This window comes from Pelodiscus sinensis, chromosome 1 (genome assembly GCF_052426305.1).
Source record: "Pelodiscus sinensis isolate ZL-2025 chromosome 1, ASM5242630v1, whole genome shotgun sequence".
Lineage (NCBI taxonomy): Eukaryota > Metazoa > Chordata > Testudines > Trionychidae > Pelodiscus > Pelodiscus sinensis.
The window spans coordinates 213,622,041-213,642,996 of record NC_143052.1 but is presented as its reverse complement, the minus strand read 5'-3'; the positions used below and the strand labels follow the sequence as shown (position 1 = coordinate 213,642,996).

General features: G+C 42.6%; 1 protein-coding gene across 8 annotated transcripts in view; it reads right to left on the bottom strand.

Annotated features, from left to right (window-relative positions):
- The window catches only part of SH3KBP1 (SH3 domain containing kinase binding protein 1), a 327,120-nt gene that overhangs the window by 83,727 nt on the left and 222,437 nt on the right, over positions 1-20,956 (bottom strand). The gene's annotated exons all lie outside the window — the stretch shown is intronic.

Genomic DNA, 20,956 nt, shown 5'->3' with positions numbered 1-20,956 from the left:
ATGCAAGAATATCAAGAGCTGACTCATAGCTCTATTCTTGCCAGCCAGGAAAATTAATACATAAACCATCAGTTTGTAATCTTTTTCCTCCTCTGAAGAAATAATGATCTAGAAAGGAAGATGAACATCCCCCTAGAAAGATCCTCTGACAAGAATGAAGGAGGAATTCTTCTGCTACTTTCCAGAAATAGAGAACATCTTCCAATAACAATTTACAAACACTACTATTTATATATTGGTCAGAAATGGGGATGTGAAAGTGTAACCGTGTACATGGTTAACAGATGAGCCTGGGCTCCCTGGTTAACATTCATGGTCACATGCAGGCTCCCTGAATTCACCAGCTCCTAGGGAGATGCCAGGCAGATGGGAGCAGATATGTGTGGGGAACAGGCTTAAAAGGCTGCTCCCCATGCACATTGCCTCTGGGGAGACGTCTGCCCCCAGCATGTAACCATGTAACCACTGAAATTATTCAATGGTTACACAATTACTTAAACTCATTTTAACATCTCTAGTCAAAATAAAAGATCATACTCTAGGGATTCAGCATGGGAGAGGCTATGTCCCACAATTAGGATTTGAGGTGCGATGGAAAAAGTTAATTTCCTGTCTGGAGGTTGAAACCTCAGTCTCTTCTCTGGGGCTAAGCAAGGAAGTTACCGCAGCTCAACATCTTAAGCACTTCCTCTGTGATGCCTGCCACCATACTACTGTAAAAGGGATTAGGCAGAATGGTAGAGACATGAGGGTGGAAGGCTTTAATGCACTGATCTAGAGCTAGTTGTGGAGTAAGTGAATCACAGGGGAGACACACACTGATATAATCCACTATATTCTTGTCATTTCCTTTGCATCTAGGCAATCTTAAATCATCATCGTTATCATAATTTTGTATTTACAGAATCTCTTCATCCTGAAAGGTTTTGACAAATAACAGACATCTTAAATGTATGCTGAGCTGGTATCAATTTAAGACTGTACTGTAAAAAAAAGTGTGTATAGCATCTTGTGTAAAGCCTCTTGTTATTAGGCAGGACCTTAGTGATTCATTTTTATGAAACGGAACGGAATGTTGGGAGGGGCTATTGGAGGAAGTGATTTTCCTTCATGAATGTGACTCAGGAGACTTTGCATTCTCAGGTGCAAAAATTACTCCTCCATGAATTAATTGGATGTTATGTTCTCACTATCAGGTAGAAAACAATTTGCAGCAGTCTACAGTGAATCAACAGAAAAGGTATTACATTAGAATTAAAATCTCAGTTGTCTCAAAGAAGAGCTTGCAGAAAAGAGCAATCAATGTAGGTCTTAGTAACCCTTACGAGTGCATAGTGATATGGGTTACTGCATTAAAAGGATGAATCAACTTTCAAGCTTCTGGAAATGCTGTTTAAGACGAGCAAAAATAAGCAATTAAGAAGCTAAAGAGTTCATACACATAAAATCACATTAACAAAATGAGATAATATTCTACCTTTCTTCACCACATTCAGACTTCCATAAATCACTTGAGCACAATATAACAACAGGATTGAAATATATTTACTTTCAGCAACTGCATTTAGATTGAATTAAAAAGGGACCAACTCTAATCTCAGACCCACAGCATATATGTATACAGAAATATAATCTCCTGAGACATGTTAACACATGCCACAAAGCTGAGATCAGAATCAAGCCCAATAAATTAAATGGGATGCTGGTTTTCCAGCCTCTTACACTAATTGCCAACAAAGAGGTGAGAGACATTGGATATTTACCCTGAAAAACTGATTTCTGAAGACCACAATGGAATTTATTTTTTAAAAATGAGATTAGCAGTAAATGATGCTTAAAACAATGGCTATCACTAGAAATCTGCTAAATTACTACTGTAGACAATAACAAAATAGGCATAAAGCAAACTCTCTACCTCTTCATCAAAAAAAGTTTGTACAGTCCCTATATTTAGTACTCCTAGCCATCACTTTTGAACCTCCTTCTTCATCAGCTTCACACTGTAGACTAGAATAGTATACAAGGCACACAAATCAGCAGCTCTCTTAAGTGTCACCAAATGACTTGAAACTTCGCTCTGAACTATTATAAAGATATATTTTTACAATAACATACTCTTCAAAACTCCTAAACATATGCATACGTATGTCTTCATGGCTGGGGAGATTCCCAAACCTGAGCCATTGTCCCAGATTGCAGTGTCATTAGAGGAGGTTTTGGAACAAACTGATAAATTTAATAATAACAAGTCATGAGGAGAAGATGACATTCACCCAAGAGTTCTGAAAGAACTCAAATAGGAAATTTCAGAACTATTAATTGTGATTGGTAACTTATCCTTTGAATCAGTTTATGAACCCAATGACTGGAAGATAGCTAATGTGATACCAATATTTTTAAAAGGCTCTAGAGGTGATCCTGGCAATAACGTTAATATCAGGAAAATTAGTTGAAACTATAGTAAAGAATAAAATTGTCAGATACATAGATAAACATAATCTGTTGGGAAAAGTCAACAAAGTTTCTGTAAAGGGAAATCATGCCTTACTAATCTAGTTCTTTGAGGGGATCAGCTAACGTGTGTACAAGGGGGATCTAGTTGATATAGTGTACTTAGATTTCAAGAAAGCTTTTGACTAGGTTCCTCACCAAAGGCTCTTAAGTAAAGTTAGTTATCATGGGATAAGAGGGAAGGTGCTCTCATGGATTGATAACTGGTTAAAAGACAGGAAACAAAGGGCAGGAATAAATGGTAAGTTTTCAGAATGAAGAGAGGTAACTAGCGGTGTCCCCCAAAGGTCCGTCCTGGGACCAATCCTATTCAATGTATTTATAAATGATCCAGAGAAAGGGGTAAACAGTGAGGTAGCAAAATTTGCTGATGATACTAAACTGCTCAAGATAGTTAAGACCAAAGCAGACTGTGAAGAGCTTCAAAAAGATCTTACCAAACTAAGTGATTGGGCAACAAAATGGCAAATGAAATTTATTGTTGGTAAATGTAAAATAATGTACATTGGAAAAAAATAATCCCAACTATAGATACAATATGATGGGGACTAATTTAGCTATAACTACTTCAAAGAGAGATCTCGGTGTCATTGTGGATAGTTCTCAATGTGCAGAGGCAGTCAAAAAAGCAAACAGAATGTTAGGAATAATTTAAAAATGAATAGAGAACATCTTATTGCTTCTATATAAAACCATGGTGCACCCACACCTTGAATACTGTGTACAGTTTTGGTCGCTTCATCTCAAAAAAGATATATTGGCACCGGAAAATGTTCAGAAAAAGGCAACAAAAATGAGTAGGGGATTTGGAATGGATCCCATATGAAAAGAGATTAAAAAGACTGGGACTTTTCAGCTTAGAGAAGAGAAGACTAAGGGGGATATGATAGAGATCTATAAAATCATGACTAGTATGGAAAAAATGAACAAGGAAAAGTTATGTACTTCTTCCCATAATATAAGAACTTGGGGTCACCAAATGAAATTAATAGGCAGCAGGTTTAAAACAAATAAAAGGAAGTTTGTCTTTACTCAGTGCAGTGTCAACCTGTGGAACTCCTTACCAGAGGATGTGGTGAAGGCTAGAATTTGAACAGGGTTCAAAAGAAAGCTAGATAAATTCATGGAGGTTAGGTACATCAATGGCTAATAGCCAGGATGGGTAGGAACGGTGACCCTAGCCTCTGTCAGAAGTTGGGAATAGGTGATGGGAGAGGGATTGCTTGAAGATTCCCTTTTGTGTTCACTCCCTCGGAGGCATCTGGCATTGGCCACTGACAAAAGACAGGATATTGGGCTAGATGAACCTTTGGTCCGACCCAGTATGGCCATTCTTATGTTCACACACAAATTTTTGCAAAGAAATACTGGGGTCAGAGGGGAAGATGAAGACATGCAATTTGACGATTTTCAGTCCATACTAGGGACGTATAAGTTTTATCGGTTAACCTTATTGGTTAAACTCCTGGCCACCGCTGCCAGCCTAGGGGACCAGTAGCTGTGGAGCATTTAACTGTGAAACTGATTGAATTTCCAGCCCCAGAGTGAGGTTATGCCCCTGAAATCCAATTGATAGAATCCCAGAGCAGCTGGCTGATCCACTGGACTTACTTAAACCAACAAGAGAAACGGGAGCGTGTTCTGGACTATGTCTTGTGTTTTCTGTTCCTGTAGCTTGATTTCCTGGAATACTGACCTGGCTTGACTCTTGGCATCTGACTTGTGATTCCTCATTCCCAGTTTTTCTCTTGCCTCTGACACTATTATCACGACTCAGCCTAACTCTGGTTCCCAAATAGTGGTTCTGACCTCTAATTTGTCGTCTTCTTCTGACCTTCCAGTATCCTGACCCTGCTGATTTTTGACTCTGGTCTATGGAGATCACCGGGTATAACTGGTCTGGCTTCTTATGAGCAGGCTATAATAATTATATAATTACAAGAACACCATCAAATTGCTTTCAGAGAGATATTTGAGCACTATATTGCATACACTATCTTTACTTGGGGATGTATACTTGCTGATACCAATAGTTTTTCTCGAGTTCCCATAAACAAACCCATTCATTAAATGGAAATAATGACCACATTTTTCATGATTCTTTTCAATTAACTGTATTTTATTCATATGGAAAATTGTCCTTTGATTTTCATTTTTACTCACCCCTTGGAAAGTTTCTAAAACTTCTGCTCTCTCATTATCAGAACGTCTAACAATTTTATTAGCCCCAACTAGGTGTGAAATGTGACCCCTCTTGTTCTGAATTCCCTTCGTTACTCTAATTTGCCCATATATATCTTTATTTATTTGCTCACAGTACTTCTTCCAGCTCTCTCTGATACCATAATTCCTTTGTGCTCTTGCCTTTTACACTTTATCAGATACTGTGTATTAATTGCATGTTTTCTTTTTTAACTGGCTTTGTTCCTTTCTTTAACTGCCATTTTGCACCACCATGGACGTGAGTTCTTTGACAGTTACTTCAATATCTTAGGTATGCCTAGAATGGCTGCTCTATTATTCATTTATTATACTGCAAATAGCTACCAATTAGCTTTCTTAACATTCCAGATGGGTAATCTTTCATCACTTTCAACCTTACCTTGCCCTTGATAAGTAATAAGCATAGGGAAATGATTACTTCCCATTCCTTGTTCCTTATGTATTTCCCAGCTGCATCTATTTGCAATATCTGCTGTTATAATTTCCAGGCCTAAGCAAGAAAGACTGCCATCTGCTGTATTACATTGATCTGAGGTGTCATTCTTTAAAACCATTACATTTTTCATCAAACTCTCTGTTTGAGGGAGCCATGTCAAGAAGAAAAATATATTTGACTCATTTAAAGTGCATTCCTCAGGCCACATCCTGTGATTTAAAAAACATAGTATTTTAACCTGGCCTTTTATTATGGAGAGGACTCCCTCTCCAGCTGCCTCCTGTCACCTCTGATGCAGTCCAAATAGCAGCCCTGATGTGATCCAGAGGTGCCCATAAGCAGCTGCTATACCTTATTTACTGCAGCAGCTCAGGAGCTCCCTCTATGGCCATTTGCTACATCTCTAGCAAGAAAGCAGAGGGTTTGCGGCTACTCTATTACCAGCTTGCCCACCAGGCTGAGGGAATCCCAGGGAGAATGAACAGGGGTTCAACTGGCTGTGTCTAATCATGGAGTAAAAAATGGTCCCCACTTCCACACAACTGCCTAGGACAGTGGGAAAAATGAAGACAATCATCGAACTAACAGTTCTCTGATTCTCTACCACAGCCTGAACCTCAGGTACAGGTTATATGTAAGCAGGAGAATGGTCCTGCTATTGTGGGGAACTTTCCCGACTTCTATAGCACCCCGGTGAAACAGACCAGCGAAAGGATCTGAGTCCCCGCTTTCACTTCTTTTACGCAAAGGCCTCTTTTACCCTGATCCTGAGGGCTCCCCTTCCACTCTCCTGAGTAGCAGAGTCCTCGAAATCCCAACAAGGCTGGGCCTAGGTTTTCTGGGGCTTAATCCCCGACCTTATAAGTCACTTGGAGCAGGGGCTAGGGTTTCCCCACTCCGGGGTGCTCTCTTCATGCTCATAGACTCATAGACTTTAAGGTCAGAAGGGACCATTATGATCATCTAGTCTGACCCCCTGCACAGTGCAGGCCACAGAATCTCACCCACCCCTCTTAGAATAATTCTCTCACCTATGTCTCAGATATTGAAGCCTTCCAATACTTTGAAGGCCCCAACATGCAGAGAGTCCTTCAGCTGTGATCTGTGCCCAGTGCTACAGAGGAAGGCGAAAAACCTCCAGGGCCTCTGCCAATCTACCCTGGAGGAAAATTCCTTCCTGACCCCAAATATGGCGATCAGCTAAACCCTGAGCATGTGGGCAAGACTCACCAGCCAGACACCCAGAAAGTTCTATAGCAACTCCTATCATCCCTCCATTGACCTATTTCCAACTGGAAATGAATGGTCAATTAGTTACCAAGATCATGTTATTTCATCCAACCATCCCCTTATCATAGAATCAGAACTGGAAGAGACCTCAGAAGGTCGTCAAGTCCAGCCCTCTGCTCTAGGCAGGACCAATCCCATCTAAATCAACCCGGCCAGGGCTTTGTCAAGCCGAGACTTAAACACCTCTAGGGATGGAGACTCCACTACTTCCCTAGGTAACCCATTCCAATGCTTCACTACCCTCCTAGTAAAATAGTTTTTCCTAATATCCAATCTGGACCTCTCCCACCACAACTTGAGACCATTGCTCCTTGTTCTGCCATCTGTCACTACTGAGAACAGCCTCTCTCCATCCTCTTTGGAACCTCCCTTCAGGAAGTTGAAGGCTGCTATCAAGTCCCCCCTCACTCTTCGCTTCTGCAGACTAAACAGACCCAAGTCCCTCAGCCTCTCCTCGTAGGTCATATGCTCCAGACCCCTAATCATTTTGGTTGCCCTCCGCTGGACCCTCTCCAATGCGTCCGCATCCTTTTTGTAGTGGGGGGCCCAGAACTGGACACAGTACTCCAGATGTGGCCTCACCAAAGCCGAATAAAGGGGAATAATGACATCTCTGGATCTGCTGGCAATGCTCCTCTTAATGCATCCTAATATGCCATTAGCCTTCTTGGCTACAAGGGCACACTGTTGACTCATATCTAGCTTCTCATCCACTGTAACCCACAGGTCCTTTTCTGCAGAACTACTACTTAACTGGTTGGTCCCCAGCCTGTAACTATGCTTGGGATTCTTCCGTCCCAAGTGCAGGACTCTACACTTGTCTTTGTTGAATCTCATGAGATTTCTAGTGGCCCAATCCTCCAATTTGTCTAAGTCACTCTGGACCCTATCTCTGCCCTTAAGCGTATCTACCTCTCCCCCTAGCTTAGTGTCATCTGCAAACTTGCTGAGGGTGCAATCTATCCCCTCATCCAGGTCATTAATAAAGATATTGAACAAAACCGGTCCTAGAACCGAACCTTGGGGCACTCCACTAGAAACCGACTGCCATCCTGACATCGAACCGTTGATCACTACCCGCTGGGCCCGGCCTTCTAGCCATCTTTCTATCCATCTTACCGTCCATTTATCCAATCCGCATTCCCTTAACTTGCTGGCAAGAATATTGTGGGAGACCGTATCAAAAGCCTTGCTAAAGTCAAGGTATATAACATCCACTGACTTTCCCATGTCCACTGAGCCAGTTACCTCATCATAGAAGCTAATCAGATTGGTCAAGCACGACTTGCCCTTTGTGAATCCATGCTGACTATTCCTGATCACTTTCCTCTCATTCAAGTGTCTCAAAATGGATTCCTTTAGGATCCCTTCCATGATTTTTCCAGGAACCGAGGTAAGGCTGACTGGCCTATAGTTCCCTGGATCGTCCTTCTTCCCTTTTTTGAAGATGGGCACTACATTTGCCTTTTTCCAATCATCCGGGATTTCGCCCGATCTCCACGACTTTTCAAAGATAATGGCCAAAGGCTCCTCAATGACATTTGCCAACTCCTTCAGTACCCTTGGGTGCATTAAGTCTGGACCCATGGATTTGTGTACGTTTAGTTTTTCTAAATAGTTCCTAACCTGTTCTTTACCCACCAAGGGCTGTCCATCTTCTTCCCATCTTGCGTCGCTTAGCACAGGAGTCCAGGAGCCGACCTTGTCCGTGAATACAGAGGCAAAGAAAGCATTGAGTACTTCAGCTTTCCCCACATCCTCTGTCACTAGGTTACCTCCTTCATCCATTAGGGACTGCACACCCTCTCTGATCACCTTCTTTTTGTTGACATGCCTGTAGAAACCTTTCTTGTTATCCTTCACATCCTTAGCCAGTCGCAACTCCATTTGCGCTTTCGCCTTCCTGATAACCCCCCGGCATTCTCGAACTATACATTTAAGCTCCTCCCTAGTCATTTGTCCAAGTTTCCACTTTCTGTAAGCTTCCTTTTTGTGCTTACGTACACCAAGGATTTCCCCTGTAAGCCAATCCGGTCTCCTACCAGGTTTGCCTCTCTTGCTACGTGTCGGGATGGTTTCTTTCTGTGCCTTCAATAAGGCTTCTTTAAAATACTGCCAGCTGTCCTGGACTCCTTTCCCCTTCATGTTAACATCCCAGGGGATTCTTTCCATCAGATCTCTGAGGGAGTCAAAATCTGCTTTTTTGAAGTCCAAGGTGTGTATTTTACTACTCTCTTTTCTTCCTTTGGTCAGGATCCTGAAATCTACCATCTCATGATCACTGCTTCCCAGGTTGTCACCCACCTCTACGTCCCCTATTAGTTCCTCCCTGTTTGTGAGGAGAAGGTCAAGCTGTGCACGGCCCCTGGTCGGATCCTTCAGCACTTGTACCAAGAAGTTATCCCCAACATTCTCCAAAAACTTCCTGGATTGCCTGTGTACTGCCGTATTGGTTTCCCAACAGATGTCAGGGTGATTAAAGTCCCCCATGAGAACCAGGGCCTGCGATCTGGAAGCTTCGCTCAGTTGTTCGAAGAAAGCCTCATCTACCTCATCCACCTGGTTCGGTGGCCTGTAGCAGACACCAACCACAACATCACTGCTGTTTGCTCCTTTAAACCTGACCCATAGACTTTCAACAAGTTTTTCTCCCTCTTTATACTGGAGTTCAGAGCAATCATAGTGCTCTCTTACATATAGTGCAACTCCTCCTCCTTTTCTCCCCTGCCTATTCTTCCTGAACAATCTATACCCTTCCATGACAGCGCTCCAGTCATGCGAGTCATCCCACCAAGTCTCTGTTATCCCAATTAAATCATATTTCTTGGCCTGGGCCAGGGCCTCCAGTTCTTCCTGCTTGTTGCCCAGGCTTCTCGCATTAGTGTACAAACACTTCAGGTAACCAGTTGATTGCACTATCTTCTCCATTCGAAACTGGGGTCCTCCTTTCTCGCTCCTTGCTCTATGCATTTTTTCCCGGTATCTGACTTTCCCACTCCCCTCAGGGTTTTGGTCACCGTCCCCCGATGAACCTAGTTTAAAGCCCTCCTCACTAGGTTCGCAAGCCTGCCCGCGAAGATGCTCCTTCCTCTCTTCGTTAGGTGGATCCCATCTCTTCCTAACAATCCTCCCGCCCGGAACAGAGTCCCATGGTCGAAGAAACCAAAGCCCTCTCTGCGACACCACCTGCGCAACCACGCATTTACGTTCTCAATTCGACGATCCCTGCCCAGTCCTTTCCCTTCAACAGGGAGGATGGACGAGAACACCACTTGCGCTCCAAAGTCTTGGATCCTTCTTCCCAGCGCTACATAATCCGCAGCAACCCGCTCAAGGTCATTTTTGGCCGTATCATTCGTTCCTACATGGAGAAGCAGGAAGGGGTAGCGATCTGAAGGTTTGATCAGCTTGCTAAGCCTCTCAGTGACATCCCGAATGCGAGCTCCCGGTAAGCAGCACACCTCTCGAGATTCCAGGTCCGGACGGCAGAGGGATGGCTCAGTCCCTCTTAGGAGGGAGTCCCCGACCACCACCACCCGTCGTTTCCTTTTGGGGGTGGTGGCCGTGGAACCCCCATCCCTAGGACTACGCATCCCATGCCTTTCAGTAGATGGTGCTCCCTTCTGGTTTCTACCTTGTGAGGTCCCTTCCAGAGCATTCAGCACTGCAGAGCCTGTGGAGAGAGCTTGAAAGCGATTGCTTACCTCTATAGCATCGGGGGAATCCCGTGCTGGCCTTTTTCCCCTTCTAGAAGTTACATGCTGCCAGTTCTCCTCTTGGTCGCGTACTGCCCTCACTGGCTCCTCTGCCTGCCGTGCTTGAAGGATCAATTACTGCCTTCTATCGAGGAAGTCTTCATCCTCTCTGATCAAGCGTAAGGTCGACACTTGGGCCTCCAGTCCTCTAATTTTTTCTTCCAAAATCTCGACCAGCTTGCACTTGGTGCAGATGAAATCCGTTCTTTCTTCCGGGAGGAAGACAAACATGGCACACGCCGTGCAGGTAACAACAGCAGCAGACGCATCATCAACCATCGCTGCTGTCCTGGAGAAGGGATTTAAAAAGAAAGACAAGAGAACCTCCCGCCCTTCCCTCTCCCCTTCCCAACTCCCTCTCAAAACTCCCTGTTAGCAATCACCTGTTCGCAAGCTCCTTGGTCGCTTGCCCACTGCCTTATAAAGCCGCTCAGCCAATCAGCAGAGGCTTCTACAATTCAAACTTTAATTAGAAGCCAACAGTTTCCACCTGCCAATCACAGCCCCTACCAATCACAGCACAAACTCTATCAAGGGGAGGGGGGAAGGGGGAAAAAAAAAAACCTCACTCTCAAACACAGGGGAAAATAAATAAATAAATAAATAAACAAAAAAGAACACACACAACCCTCACTCACAAACACAAGCTCAGCATACAGCAAGAAAGCCCCAAGCACAACACCCACTTCTCCCAAGACTCCTGTATCTACTTCTCCTCTACCTGGAGAACTCTCCCTCTAAAGCCTCACTCAAACGGGGGGGGAGGAGGGGGAAAAAAAAAAAACCCCACAAACCACCACACACCAAACAAACACAAGCTCTGCACACACTGAGAAAGCCCCAATAACAAAACACACTTCCCTCAAGAGTCCTGTATCTGCTTCTCCTTCACCTGGAGAACTCCCTCTCAAAACTCCCTGTTAGCAATCACCTGTTCGCCGGATGCTGGATGCTTTCTTGACCCAGTGATCATTATATACAGTTCAAAGCAAATACAATTTATTAAACAGCAACTGATTAAAAAGAAAAGAATAAGGAAAAAATTAGAAAGGTTAAATGAGAACACATAATCCCTGCTCTGTAGCACGGGGACATCACAACCAGAAGTTTGCAGAGTGTAAGGACAGTTCAGAGTCTGTTCCTTGTAGGTCCCAGGGCTCTTTCTCAGGCTCTGGATGTGCTGCAGGGGGGGCTGCAGGTTGGACACGCTTGATATTTTTGGTCTTATTATATATCCCTTTCCTAACGATTCACAATATTTTGTTAGGTTTTTTGATTGCTGCTGCACATTGAGTAAATATTTTCAGAGTACTATCCATCCTGACTGCAAGATCTTTCACCTAATTTACATCCCATCATTTTATATGTATAGTTGGGATTATGTTTTCCACTGAGCAGTCCTTTGCATTTAAGAACACTGAATTTCATCCTCCATTTTGTTGCCTAGTCACCAACTGTTGTGAGATCCCTTTGTAAGTCTTTGCAGTCTTCTTTGGAATTATCTTGAGTAGTTTTATATCATCTGCAAAATTTGCCAGTGTCACACAAAAGTCGTATGTGGATCCTGCAGTTTAGCAGGCCTGGGATGGAAGTTTCCATCCCTGCTGTACCCATCTTAGCATGGTGTAGGATGCTGCAAGCCCAAACAGCAGCTGGGCTTTATCAGCTTGAACCCATGCCTTGAGCTGGGAAACTAATGAGCAGTAAATAAGCTTGACCTCGGTTTCATCTCATAAGAGTGATAAGAATGGCATTAAGCCAGGTACGCGCACACCCGGTAAACAACTGTAGTATAGCTTGTAGCGGTAAACTGAGGCAGTCCATCGTATCTTGCTGAGAACTGAAAACTCAAATCCTAAATTAAGGCCAGGCCTGGGAAGCACAAAGACAGCTGTTAACTTGACCCTGGTCGTCCTGGCAACCACATTCCAAAAGGGCCTCATTTTGATAAGGCTGGTACCAAACAACCGCACGGGATTGTTTTTCATTGTCTGCTTTGTTCCTAGAAAATAAGCTTGGATCCCAAAGATCACGTCAAGGCAATACCACCCCCGCAGGAGATGCATTATATTTCCGGCCGACAAAATGCCATCAACGTGCCTTTGTTTATGTTGGCTTATTTAGCTTGTTAGGAATAATTATTTGTATTAGCGATAATATGCTTAATTGGCGATGGGCAGGGATCCTATATAACCTTTATATTTTATTGGCTTATGTGCTTATCTCATTTCCGCCACTAGACCTATCAAATCACTTCCCCTCTGCCCATCTGCTGCCTATATAATCTAATGTATGTTTTGGTTAAGTTAGTGCTCGCCAGGTTAACTCCTGACGGGTACTCCACCAGCTGTGTGAGCCAAAAATCCCTCTGCTTGTTTTCACCTGCACCCAGTGTGTCCGGAATTATTCCCTACATAGCTAGTGTAGGAAGCTCCGTGCCCATTGAGTTCCATCAGAGACCTTTTACCTCAAAGGGCATCATGAATCCCCCCTCGCTGGAGCCACGTCCACTGCAGCCAGGTGCAAGGTGACTGGAATGGGATTTCCCTCAGACTAAACGGGCGTAAGCATTTCCAAGTGCCTATTACTCTTATATGCATTGCTCTGCCTATGCTTATTTGTATTACTTTGCAGTAGCTGTGCAACCATCTGGCAGTTTTAAGCCTGTAAAAGTAGTGACATAGTGAGATTAATAAAAGCAACTATCTATCCCTAATCGACTCTATCTTGAAGCGAATCCACAATCCTGATAGGCCATGGTCCTGTGACTTGACAGTCATCTCAATGTTTATCCTTTTTTTCTAGATCATTTCTGCATATGTCTAACAATACTGGTCCCAGGATAGACCCATGGGGGACTTTAAGGTCAGAAGGGTTCATCATGATCATCTAGTTCATCCAACCTTTTGGACACTGCAGGCCACAAAACCTTATTCAACTACTTTTGTAGACACTTAATATCGGCGGTTTCCTAAATCCACAATACATGATTTAAAGACTTCAAATTACAAGAAAACTACCATTTACACCTTCAGGTGACCCATGCCCCATGCTGCAGAGGAAGGCCACAAAACAAAAACCCATCCACAACCAACAACCCATGGTCTCTGCCAATCTGACCTAAGGTAAAACTCCTTCAGGTTAAATCCTGAGCATGTGGGCAAGATCCACCAGATACCTGCAAAAGGATAGTCTGCAGTAACTCAGAGCCATCCCCATCTAGTGTCTCATAAGTGGCCACTGGAAATATTTGCTTCTAGCAGTTGCAGATCAGCTACATGACACTGTAGGCAGTTTCACCATACCAACCCCTTGCAAAAAGCACACTAGGATCCAGCTCGTGGATCCAAGAGCCTCCTCACAGTTTGGAGCTGGATCAGTAGATTATGCCTTAATCTAGCCCTCTAAAGTTACATCTCCACTGTGGAGCTATTTTGGGATACCAGAAGTATCCCGACATAGCTATTCCGCATCTTTTGAGCAAGCCCATTATTTTCAAATATAACAGGCTCATTACTCCGACGTCCCTGTAAATCACGTTCCATGAGGAATAAGGGACATTTCAGAAAAGTGCTAAATTGTGTTAATTTCGAAATTAACGTGAAATAAGCTACGCAATTTGTGTAGCTCAAACTGCATAGCTAATTTTAAGATAAAGGTGCAGCGTAGGTGAACCCAGAGAGTGGCACAGCATCTGTTCTGTGTAGAACCTTGAGTCTCGTGTCAGGATTCAGACCCCCTTCTACTCATGCTGCATTGAATACTCAACAAAGAGGAAAGAGACACTACGAAGAGACACTACGCTAAGACTGAAGATGGAGTGGATAAATGATGTTACCTAGCATGCTTGGGAAACATTTAGCAACAGCCTAGGACTGGAGACCTTTTGGATTTATGGCAGCCTCTCCAAAAACACACAGAAAATTCTCCTGCTTGATACAACTTTCAAAACCTTAAAAGTATCTGTGAGAACTGTTCAGCTGTTTCTACTTTTCAATTTTTACTTATACCTAGTGGGACAGAAACAATGGCATAAACACAATATTATTATGAATCGTAGGTATTCACACTGATCCATAAATGCTATTGGCCTATACAATTAGTTTATACAGATTGCTACACTGAGACTTATTCAGGAAGTTGTGCTGTCAAGGCACCCTGAGAAATTCTGGATGCATTGTAATCACATAAAAGAGGTGCCAGATGTACAACATAAGAGAATACTCAGGATACTGTACAGCAATTATTTTGGAATAGATTTTTTAACCTAGAGAACATTGGATCACATGCCTGTAGTCCAACTGTTACAGATTAACTATTATTACAAAAACACTTATTTCATATAATATTGGATATTTAAAAAAAATCTTGTTCATGAGTTTTGTTTTCACTGAGCTGTTATTCATTCTTATTAATGTTCTTTATAAGTTAAATACATGATCACTGCAATTGATTTAAGGTTTGTCTCCTATTAAGTTGTTTGGTACTGAGGCACGTCTGCATAATTACATTATGTCAAAGCTTTCTGTAGACTGTAAACAAATTAAAAGTGATGGAATAGATAAAATGGAATCTGTATCAAAATCACTTTGAGGGAGAAAGGTAATAAAAGCTCTTCTGGGAGAGTGCTAGGGTACGCTACAGAGTTCCAGGAGTGGATCCAGACGTGGACAGAGATCTCTAGTATTTTTAATTAAATAAATACTACTTAGAATTGTGTGATAATGGGAGATTTTAATTTCCCAGATAAAGATCGGAGGACAATTTCTACAATTGTGGGGCCTAGATTTCCTGGATATGATAGCTGAATAATTTCCTTACTAAACAGCCACCAAATCAACAAGAGATGATGCCATTTTAGATTTAATATTGGTAAGTATCAACGATCTCATTGGAGAACTGGTTGCCATGGTCAACCTGGGTTTGAGTGATCATGGACTAATTCAGTTTAAATGTAAGGATTTAAAAATTGGTGTGCAATTAGGATTCCTGATTTCAAAAACAAACTTAGCTATCTCTTGGAGATCAAAAATTGTAAGAGAAAATGAGACTAGCTAAAAGCCAAGCAGGGTTGGATCTTGCAAAAGAAATTAAAACCAATAGCAAAAGGTTCGTTAGCCATATAAACAAAACAAGGAAGGAAGGAAGTGGGACTGGTAAACAGGGTGGATATTAGATAATCTAGGGATAAGGTGGAGAGTATATAGTCTAGGCATGGTTCAGCACCTACACAAATACTTTGATTCAGTTTTTAATAAGAGTAATGAGGAGGTTAGGAGTAATGGCAGGGTGGTTAATGGGATATGGAGGGAGAAATTACCATATCTAGATGGAAGTTAAATTCAAACAGCTTAATGGGACAAAACTGGGGAGGGCCCAGATAATATCCATTGAGGAGGACCAGAATACAGTAACAGCTGCCAGGAGCAACCACTCATTGCAATTAGCAAAAGGGGTCATTTGTAAGCGGTGGTCTCTCTTCAAGGGCTTGCTTCCTCCAGAGCTGGGCAGACTGAGAATGATGGCTGTTGGTCAAAGGCACAGTTCTGAAGGCAATGCCATTGTCAGCTGCAGCACAGAAGTAAGGAAGATCATTTCTCCTTCAGATTTGTTTTTATGGCTAGGTGTAAGAAAATATGGATGCTGGTCACAGGTGACAAGTGGTCCCTCTTCAAAGTTAAATCAGGGGGAACACATGCTGTGGCCTCTGCGGGGAGTCACTTGTCACAGATGGTCTCTCTTCAGAAGTGGTCACTAAGGCATATTTTACTGTATCACACAAGAAGGTCTGGATACTGTAAAAACTGGACAAACAAATTGGATGAAATTAAATAGTGCAAATTCAAGCACTTAGGGACCAACAATGAGAATTTTTGCTAGAAATTGGGGACCTATGAGTTGGAAGGGAGAGGAGAAAAAGCTGGGGGTACTGGCTGGTCACAGGATAACTATGAGCCACCAATGTGATGTGTCCATGAAAAAGGCTAATGCAAACCTAGGATGCATCAGGCAAGGTATTTCCAGTCGAGACAGGAAAGCATTACTGTCATTATAAAAAGCACTGGTGAGACCTCATCTGGAATTCAGTATGCAATTCTGGTCTCCCATGTTTAAGAAAGATGAATTCAAATTGAGGAGAAGAGAAGAAGGACTATTGGAATGATCAAAAGAATGAGAACCCACCTTAAGGGAGAAGACTTTAGAAACATGTCTTGTTTAACCTAAACAAATGAAGGCTGCTTTCTGTAAATACAGCAGAATGATAAACACCAGGGAGGGAGAAGAGTTATATAAGTTAGGGGACAGTGTAGGCAAAAGAAAGAGGGATATAAATTATCCAAAAACTAGTACAGGCTTCAAATTAGGTGAAGGTTTCTAACCATCAGAGGAGAGAAGTTCTGGAACAGCCTTCAAAGGGTCCAAACATCTACCTGGTTTCAAGACTTACCTGGCTAAATTTATGCATGGGATGGGATGAGAAGATTGCCTATCTTGGCATGTGGCCCATTTGTGATTGCTAGTAGCAAGTATCTCCAAATGGCCAGAGAGAAGAATTAGTACAATGAATTCTTTCCCAAGTGTCTGACTGGTGATTCTTGCCTACATGCTCATTGTCTGATCACCAGGAATTGTCTTCCAGGTCAAACTAGCAGAGCCCTTGTTTTTTCTGCTTTCCCCACAACAGAGATCACTTGCTGGTTTGAATTAGAGTCAATGGTGGATTCTCTGTGACTTGAAGTCTTTAAATCACAATTTAAAGACTTCAGTAACTTAACCAGAGATTAGGAATCTGTTACAGCAGTGTGTGGGTGAGGTTCTGTGGTCTGCAATGTGCAGGTCAGACAGGATGATCACAATGGTCCCTTCTGGCATTAAAATCTATGTCTACATTGGGGTGGGAAATAACTAGCTGGACATGGTTCACCAGGGCTGCTGGACATTTTATTTACCTGCATGTCCACAGGTACACTGCTTGCAGCTCCCATTAGCCACGGATCACTGATAACTTTCACCACCTTTTACTTTGCTATAAGTAATTCTATACAACTCAGCATTGCCTGTATGCTAAATGGTTACTAAGGTTTAGGAGAAGATGTTAATTACCCACAAGTATCTGAAGGGTAGAAACTTCAAGAGGGAAAGGAACTGTGTTGGGAAGTTCAAGTGATATAAAGGAATCATTACATGAAAGAAGATATAGGAAAATGTAATCTATAAATTAGGAACATTTTCCTAACAAGGAGAGCTTTTGAGGTTAGGGGACAGACTCCAAAAGGAAAGCAGTGGAAACATCAAGTTTTTGGCTCATTTTAAAACTGAAAATAATTGAGTAGTATATGTTGTAAGGCTGTACAGAGGCAGCAGTGCAGAGTGGCAAAAGTCCATCTAGGAGAGAAGGAGGCCTGAGCTCTGGATCTGGTGCAACCCAGAACTGAGCCAGATTGCCTGTCCACCTGACTCCTAATACACTTTAAATGCAGAGCTGCAGCAGGGGGTATCATAGAATCATAGGACTGGAAGGGACCTCAAGAGGTCATCGAGTCCAGCCCCCTGCCCTCAAGACAGGACCAAGCTCTGTCTACACCATCCCTGACAAATGTTTATCTAACCTGTCCAGGGTAGGTCCTGGACCACCCGGTGCAAGCCGGGACTGAGGAAGGCTGCAGGCCAGCCTGCTAAAAAATTTACTGGCTCAGGAAGAATGTGTGTAGTCTAGAGCATTAATCAATAAGCTTTTGCTTATTGGTTAATTGACTACACTATTACATCCCTAGCACGGTCATTCTTTTTGAGCTCTAATTTCTATGAGCCATAGTCTCCTATTTGTTCTATTGCAGATTTCTTATTAGCTATTTCTCATTAGTCCCTTGAGATCTCTGTTGATATCAAGGGAATAAGTGGAGAACATCTAATAAAGTGCCTCAGGTGTGGCTCAGAGAAGAAAAATTTTAACCTATAAATAGTAAATTTCATTTTCAAATCAATTTATTTGCTAATTCAGGCTTTATTTTCCCCCTTATTTCTGTCTACCTCCCCTTAGGTCCCAATACATTTAATTATATTTTTTACTGCACATGCACAAGTACACACACACACACACACACACACACACACACACACACACACACACACACACAAAAAGACTATAATATAAGCAGTTTGTGTTTAATATACTTTGTGTGATAATTAAATACATCTCCACTGGATTAAGTAGTGACCTTCCCGAGAGGCCTAATTATTACTTTTAGCCCTTTTCAGGTAGCTATGAATTATACACACTTAAATGATTTTATTTTGTTGGATTATTTTGTTTCTTACATAAACTCTATCACCTAATGGGATAGTTTAGAGCAGGGGTGTCCAAACTTTTTTCAAAGAGGGCCAGATTTGATGAAGTGAACATGCGTGAGGGCCGACCATTTTGCCTGACATTCTTTGAACCATTAAAATTAAATGCAAATTAACTATTTTATGCAAAGTTTATTGCAAACGGCAAACGACATAACACCAACTATACATGTTGTGTCCAAATATATTTATAACTGATTTAGACCAACTGACATTAACTGAGATTTTACAATGTATTCATCTCAATTGAAAAAAAAACTTGCCTACACTAATGTGAAGGGTGAAACTGAGATCTGGACTGCAGTACATAGGCTAGGTCTGGTTCAAAGGCAGTGGTTTTGATGCGCAAAATGTCACGCAGGTGAGAGTCACTTAGTCTTGTCCTCACGCGGTTCTTGTTACAGTTCATAGCAGAGAATGTCTTCTCACACATATATGTTGAGCCAAACAAGCTCAGCATTTTCTTAGCCAATGTTCGAATCTCTTGAAACCGGCTCTTATCCAGTTGGCGGTAAAAGTTCTCAAGAGAGAGCTGTTGGTGACGACTGCGTAACTCGCTGTCACAATGCAGCTCAATGAGCTCGAGCTGCAGCTGATCTGGAGCATCATCGGGGTCAACAGAGAATGGAGTGGAGAAAAGGCTGATCTCCTTTTCAATAGCTGCAAAGTCCTGAAAGCGCCGTTTAAACTCCCCAGCCAGAGATGCAATGTCTGCTGCATACCTGCTCGTTTGCGCACTGATATTGTCCTGTGGAAAACTGTTCATTATTTCCTGCAACGCTGAAAAATGTATGGTATTGGGCTGTGTTTGTGACAACTGCCTTATGAAAAGTTGCAGCTTTGTCCCAAAGGCTTTGAGGTGTGAATAAAGCTGGTTCACCGCTGCATCTTTCCCCTGAAGACTCGTGTTCAGTACATTCAGATGCTTTGTTATGTCAACTAGAAACCCCAAATCAGCCAGCCAAATAGGATCAGATAGTTCTCGCATTGGTTGTCCCTTTGTTTCCAAGAATTCTCCGATTTCCTTTCTGAGAGAGTAGAAACGCTGCAGTGCAGACCCCCGACTGAGCCATCTTACATCGTTGTGATATAAAACATCTTCGTATTCAGCCTGGATGTCCAGTAGAAACTGTTTAAACTGGCGGTGGCACAGGGCTTTAGAGCGAATAAAATTAATAGTCTTTAGCACCGGTTTCATAACCTGATCATATTTGAGATGTTTAGCACAGAGAACTTGCTGATGAATGATACAATGGAGTTTAATAGCTTTGCCTCCTTCTTCGATCACCTTGTTACAGATTAGGGTTGATAATCCACTTCGTTCACCAACCATGGCAGGTGCCCCATCAGTAATAATCCCAGTAACTTTGTTCCAAGGCAGTTTCATGTCATCTATGGCGGAACTAACAGAAACAAATAAATCTTTTCCTCTTGTTTGGTCCGTAAGGCTCTGGAGGTCAAGTAGCTCTTCAGTCACATTCATTTCATCGTCCACCCCTCTCATAAAAATCAGCAACTGAGCTGTGTCAGATAGGTCCGTGCTTTCATCACAGGCTATTGAAAAGAAGTCAAAATCCACTCCTTTGGATGTCAACTGTCTCTTAATATCTGATGAAATCTCCTCAATTCTCCGTGCTACAGTGTTACGAGCCAGGCAAATGTTGGCAAACTCTTGCTTCTTCTCGGGACAGATATTCTCAACCATTTTCATAACGCATTCTTTGATAAAGTCACCCTCAGCAAAAGATTTGCAATTTTTAGCAATTAACGTTGCCACCTCATAGCTCGCCCTTGTGGCATTTTCATTTGACTCACGGGCTCTTATGAAAAATTTCTGTTGTGACATTAAAACAGCTTCAAGTTGCTTCAACTTTTCACTGCGGTCGTGCCCTGTAAGCTTATCGTATGTGCTATGTCTCGACTGGTAGTGTCTCTTGACATTAAATTCCTTATAAACAGCCACAGTCTCTTGGCATATCAGACAAACACAGTGATTCTCTATTTCAGTGAAGAAATATTCCACTTTCCACCTGTCCTGGAAGCGGCGGCCCTCACTGTCAACTTTCCTTCTCTTATTTACAGTCGCCATTTTTTAAAATTGACCAGAAGGGGAAGGGATCATGTGAGCGCAGTGCCAGAGGTTTAATACACTGCCCAAGTAATACACTGCACTAATACACTGCCCAACAAGAATTCTCTTGCCTTTGTGGCTGTTTGTGGCGAAGTCTCTAATGATGAGCTCCACGTGCCTGAGCCCGCCAGGAAGCTGACAGTGCGCAGGGCCAATCGCAGATACTGAGCTTGAGCAGCTGCGGAGTCCGTCCCTGATCTCAGCAGCTGCGGAGTCCGTCCCTGCACTCTCAGCCCCAAGGTAGAGGGCTTGCAGGGTCAG